Here is a 6,385-nt window from a genome sequence, read left to right as displayed (position 1 = left end):
TCCAGGGACACAAATAGTTACACTTGCTGTTTTAGGCACCTACTTGGGTGGAATTCAAGAATCTAAAGCTAGGAGACTTGACTTCCTCTAGTATACAGCTTTCTCAGTATGATTCAGAATCATAAGGCAAATGCTTAAAATAAGCAGAGACTTTGCAAAAGCAGTCATGGTGTGGGGTGGGGGAGAGAGACACCTGTGGAAACAACAGGAAATGGTTAAAATGAGGGAGAAGCAGGCTGACTGTGGCTAATATTTGTTTCACGTATTCTCCAGCTGTGTGAAGTCACCTTTACTTTGAGAGAGACTGGTCAGGTTTTGTTTGCCTGTACATTTCAAACCCATCTTACCTTTCCTGTTTCATAAAGGCTCTCCCAATTTAGGTCAGAAACCTGCTATTTGTTGCATGATGCACACAGCACATAGGTTCAGAATCTTGTGCCTAGTAGCTGGGGGAAGGATTCAAGTCTACTTCAGGCCAGATCTAATGTAGGACTCACAATAATCACCTTTTTCCTCTGTGTCCCTTGGCAGCAGTGACAATCCAGTAGGCAGCTTCCATGTTTAGGTCTTAGGTTCTATGTCCCCTTGCTGAAGAGGCTTTTTAAAAAGGAAGACTGGAGCTCTGGATTTAAATATGCTTCAGTAAGTTCTGGTATTGGAGTATTTCATGGAGTGTTAGATTGCACTGAGGCAAACCAACTCTTCAAAACTGTTGGCTCCTTTGTTGTCCATCCTCACCCCAGATGCTGCCATTGGTGCCTCTGCTCTTGCCACCCACTCGGCTGACTTGAGACACAAAGATTGGATGCTCTTGGTTGGAAACACTTCATTAATGCCAGGCACTGTAGGGAAAATGCCACTTTGGAGTTCTAATACTATTAAATTCTAATTCTTGGAAACACATGAAAGGCTTCTAATTTGCCTGGGCTAACACATGCACTTTCAAGGTTACTTAGTAAGCAGAGCATGTCTCACCACTTTTCAATCCAGGTGTGTGGTTTTAAGTCACAGCTAATCTCTCCTTGTCAGTGACACCTCTGGTTTTCCTCTGATAAATATTTGATTTGGAAAGAAAAACATGCAAGGTAACTTCCACTCTTTGCGACTAATTTAAAACCAAGTCTATCCATTTTTAATAGCAATGTGCTGCACTTAGCCCAGTAAGTCACCTTCTGGGTAGATTAGCTGCTGCTTTGCTGCTTTCTGCATTCCATGTGGTTTCTGCATTTCAGAGCCAGTGGGTGCTTAGCACCTATGTAGGAGTTCAAAGAGCATGAAATGTGACTTGAAATTCTATGGGACATTAGGTGGCTGAAGATATTTTAGGGACTTCTACTCCAGTAGTATTCTGTGAAGGCTTTTTTTTCAGGAGTCCTCTGGTTAAAGAGACAGAGAACAGTTCCATGTTTTCAAATGTTGGGTGATCTCCCTGTTTTATCAGTCTCTGCTATAACTGCAGGGAAAGTCCTGATATGAGTTAAACTATTGGTAGAAAATACTAATTATGTCTGAATTAATGAGCTAAAATATTTTTAATAGGACTTGATAAAAAGAAAAATGCTCTGAAAACTCAGAGGTACAGAATATGCAAGCAGTTGGTGCTTTTCTCTTAAAAGGTTGTCCTAATATCTATCAAATAACTTTGCTTCTAATTAGAAATGAACTTTTTTTAACCAAGTGCAAAAACATCCACCAATTCTTCTTGGCATTTCTTTTTTCCTTTGTTTTGGACTCATGCAGTCTTGTCACTTTAGCCATTCTGGTGGAAACTTGGGGGTTTTGCTTCCTGTCTTGTTGAAATGTTATCCTGGGAGCCAGCAGTGATCAGTGTTGCTGTCATAGAAGCTGAATGAAGAATTTGGAAAAAGATGCTCCTTTCACTTGTGGGTGCTTTCCAGGTGCTTGGCATGCAGGTTTAGCAATGAACCTGTTAATGTCAGGCATCTTTTAGGGTTAAACTGGGTGTGTGGTGGCATGGTAAGATAGTTGCCTGAAAAAGCCATCTCCTCAGGCCCTTCAGATCCAGAAAAAACACCCTAAGTGGAAAGCCAGTGTCACCTGCACACTCAAAGTACCACCCTTCGTAATGCTGAGAGGTTGCTGTCACCACACTGAAATGTATTTTGCATTTGCTGTCATAGAGCTATTAAAACATGACAAGTGAAGACAATGACTTGCATCATGAGGGATGATTATAATCTTTAAAGCATGAAATCTTCTTACAGGTCATCTTTCCCTTAATTCCTCTTCTCACCTATGACACTTTGGCTGGCTCCGATGTTAAGATCACCTTGTTATTTTTAGAAACCCAGGTGGGAGAGTTTAGAGCAGGTAATTATTAGCATGTGGTGCTGCAAAAAGACACAGGTATTGCACAGTAATTTTCTGGGTCTTTAGAGCAGCAGAAGAACGAGAAGAACTGTGCCTCAAGTGATGCTGGAAGAACAGGCTGCCACCACTTTAAACTGAGGGTACCTGCTGTCAGTCTTCCTGCACAGGGTGTCTCCTGTTCCATTCGTGGGGTTTTGAGAGCTGATTGCTGCTGCATCTTCTCAGTCACCCTTTTAGAAACTGTTGCTTGTTCTTTTCAGCAGCAGCAGTTTCACAGCATCCCTTAGGAAGTCAGTCACAGGGGGAGATGGACACACACTGCAGGTAGGAGATGGTGGAAGATGAAACATTTCAGCCTTATTGCAGAAATTACTCCTTGAGACTTGTTTAAAGCCTTCTGCCCTGCTGCCTTTTGATAGCAAGAAATACTTTGCTTAAAAGGAATGAGAAAGTGGTAAAAAAGTTTACTGATTTTATATTCTGATTTTATACAACAGGATTAAATAAAACAGAGCTTGTTGGTAGTATTTGCACCTGGCTGAAAGAAGAGTGGAAAATGAAAGTTTAAAAGGAAGGTAGATGATGAATCACTGCTCTTAAAATCTTTTTACTGTTGTCCCTTCCTTTAGGGTGGGAATTGTAACTGCCTTAGAGATTGAGTTTGGGAAGAAAACTCCCTTACTAGATTATTGCAAACACTGATTTTTGCTCCCGCAGGAATTGGGTTTAGTTTACTGTAAAATTGCTGCAGGGTAATGCCTCAGGCTGTTTAATTCTGTTCTGCCAAAATGAACTGTCTGAGGGAAGATAAAAATACAAAGGCTGTAAGTGAAATTTGATTGTGTTGCAGGTTTTGAACAACAGACTCTTGGCCACTGTCTGGGCTGTCTTTGGGCTAAAATAGTTGGAATACACGTGATGTGGATTGGTACTAACATTTTGAGCCGTGTGTGTTATTAAGCTTACTAGAAAAGCAATATGCAGTGTTCTGAAGAAGTGACATGCAATTACCCTTGATACTTACTCAAATTGTAACATTATCAGAGCAGATTTTCTGACACTTTTCTGCTGTTCTTTCACTTCTTTTCCTTTAGAGAGGAATGACTGAAGATTAGTTGTTTGTTGGGAACTGACAAGCAGAGCCCAGATCACTCTTACCTGACAATTAACTTCTTAAGCAGAATCTTGCCTCAGGGGACTGTTTGTGAGTGGTGCCTGGTACCAATGTTGTGCTTTAAATGTACTTGAGTAAATAGCGTATACAGGCAATACTTTTCAAATTAATTGAATTTTAACTCTATATTGTGCTATTTAGCCAGACCAAATTGTATTAAAATTAAACATTTTCTATCTCATTATTGAATAGCAGATTAAAATGTGAGTGCCAGCTTCCAAATAAAACCCGTCTCCTCTGAAAGTACATGATTTCTTTTTTTGGCTCTAAGTTCTACAAGCATATATGTGTATGCACACATATGTATGTACACAAATGTATGAGTGACTCTTCAGTGCCCATCTTTGTAGCAAAAGCTCAAATGCTTGCAGTGCAAGGTGGACAAGAGGATTTCCACTGCTCCAACCACTGGAGGTTTGTCATCTCCATTTCACCCTTACAGGTGTATTGAATCCAGTTTGGAGCCTTAGAGCTCTGGGTTTGTTCAGGTGCTGCACAGAGAGCCAGTGTGTGTGTTGTCTGTAAGTTCTGCTCCAGGACAACTGAGCTGTGAATAGAAAGGATTAATAAAGAGTGTGAAAAATGAAAAACGATGCCATAAGAGCTGTTTTTGTAGCTACATTAAGGGGGTGGGCTGTACTTTGTTTACTATTGGGGTTGAAATCTTGACAGTGGGTAAATGAACTTGCTGAGAGACAGGATCAGAGCTTAAAAGTGCTCTTTGCTCATGCTCAAGCAGGTAGCAATAAATGGCGAGGTGAAGGTAGAGGAGTAGGTCCGGTTGTATTGAATGAAAGGCACTTCCCTCCTGCCAGTTAATGAAAACAACCTGGGACCCTGTAAGTGCACACATTTGAGGGGATTAAAAAGGCATTTTAGTTTTATATTTCCTACAGCTCTGCAGGAGCTGTGTTCTAGAGTTAATTTTTAAAGCCAGCTTGAATGCAGAGCTAGGCAGTGATTGAGAGAAAGTGCTGGCACCCCGTTCGTAACAATATTGCAGATGCTGTTGCTCTGGTGTGTTTTTTGGAGTGACAACTCATTTGAACAGGGAGGATGAGCCAAAAGAGGAGGATTCACCACGGGGCTGGTACAATGGGCTGCTGTTGCACGCTGACCTTTGGGTAAGCAGTGATGAACAGAGAGAGTGCTGCTGCTGGCAACTGCTGCGTGCTCCGCTCCTGAAAACTGAATTGGGCTGTCAGACACAGCAGGGGCTGCTGTTCCCCTCTTGTCTGACTCTCTTGTGTCTCTCTCACGGTGGCTGGGTGCCCTGGCAGAGCTCTAATCCCCTGTCCCACACCTGTTTATCCCTCCAGTGGCACAGCAGGGCTTCACGCTGTCACTGCTTGTGAGGCTCCGAATGAGAGGGAATCTGGGAAATTGTGGGGGCAGCCCCAAGGTGCTCACATTCCTGCAGCACCTCACAGAGCCCTGGTTGTTCTGGAATCTCTCAGGGTTTCCATGGTAAGCTCTGCAGCCTAAAGCCAGGCCGGGTGGAACTTGGCAAACAGGCCAGGCCTGATCCTGCTGCCGTGGGTTCCAAACCCAGGAGAGCGAAGGGAAGGAGTGAAGTGAGTCTCCTGTGGAAACAGATGTTGCATCAAGGACACTTTGAATGGCAAAACCAGCTCCTGTCAATGATTCAAGGCTGGGCTGGATGGGCCTTGGAGCAAACTGGTGCAGTGGGAGGTGTCCCTGCCCATGGCAGGGGGCTGAAACTGGATCATCCCTAAGGTCCCTCCCAATCCAAACCATTCTGTCATTCTTGTGCACTGTTACACTGCACATTTTGTTGGGTAAGAGGAGTGTTCTGATTAAAGAGAAGTTTCCTGAAAGGAAAGAAAATGTCTAAACAGGCAAACGCCCCAGCTCAGATGCCATTTGAGGTTGGCCAATTAAAGCTACACAGCAGCAGATGATTTAATTTAAACTTTAATTCTAAAAGCAGCACTTTTTGCTTCAAGAATCATAAGCTCTCTATAGGAGAGAACTTTGCACAAGGGAAGTCTGCAGTGCTTGCTGGGACGTTTGGATGCCAATAGCAATCAAATTATGGCAAAATAGAGCTTTCTCTGGTCTCATTTGCTTGGCCAAGATCATTAAGCCTCAGCTGGACTTCTCATAACTCCTCTATAATTCCTCTATAGCTCCTCAGCTGGAGTTGTACAGACTGAAGTTTTTGAGTGTCCAGATGGACAAAAATGTGTGTAAAATATGCAATAGAAGAGAGTGGCATCTCAGAGGTTCTGGATTGATTTGGGGTTTTTTGTTTTTCTTGGTTTTATAACTATTTTAGCCATTCTGCTATCCTAACCTTTGCAGTGGCCACTCATGCAACACTAATTGATACAAAATCCTGGTTTTATTTATTCAGTTGTATCACTTAATAATAGAATCTTGTACTAAGGATTTCAGACTGAGGAATGAATGAACATAACTAAAAAAATAATATTTCAAGTAAGAAGTTTTAAGCAAAGTACACCCAAATTCTTTTGTCGAGGTTTTTCCACTTCCGTGAAGTCCAGACAGTTGCTTTGTGTGTATCAACTTTATTTTTAACTTATTCTGGCCAGGAGAACCTCAGCTGGACACAGCTCACAAGTGACAAAGGCTGGGACAGCCCAGAAAACCAGGCTGTAACCAGAAGCTTCTTGTGCTCCTTGGTGACTCCTGGCCCATGGGACAGGCTTTGGGGCACTCAGCCTTCAACTCCCATCTGCTGTTTGAAAAATGACTCACGCTGAGCACACCTAGTGAGTAACTACTCCTTTCTTGCTGGTTCTTTCCTGCCTGTAACAATGACAATACTGGAGGCTGCTTGAATTATTAACTCCTCGTAGTCCTAAATACAGCATCCTTCCTGCAGGCTGGGAGGGG

The sequence above is a fragment of the Aphelocoma coerulescens genome, chromosome 5 (assembly GCF_041296385.1).
Source record: "Aphelocoma coerulescens isolate FSJ_1873_10779 chromosome 5, UR_Acoe_1.0, whole genome shotgun sequence".
In the NCBI taxonomy this organism is placed as follows: domain Eukaryota; kingdom Metazoa; phylum Chordata; class Aves; order Passeriformes; family Corvidae; genus Aphelocoma; species Aphelocoma coerulescens.
Note: the sequence above shows the minus strand (reverse complement) of the source record.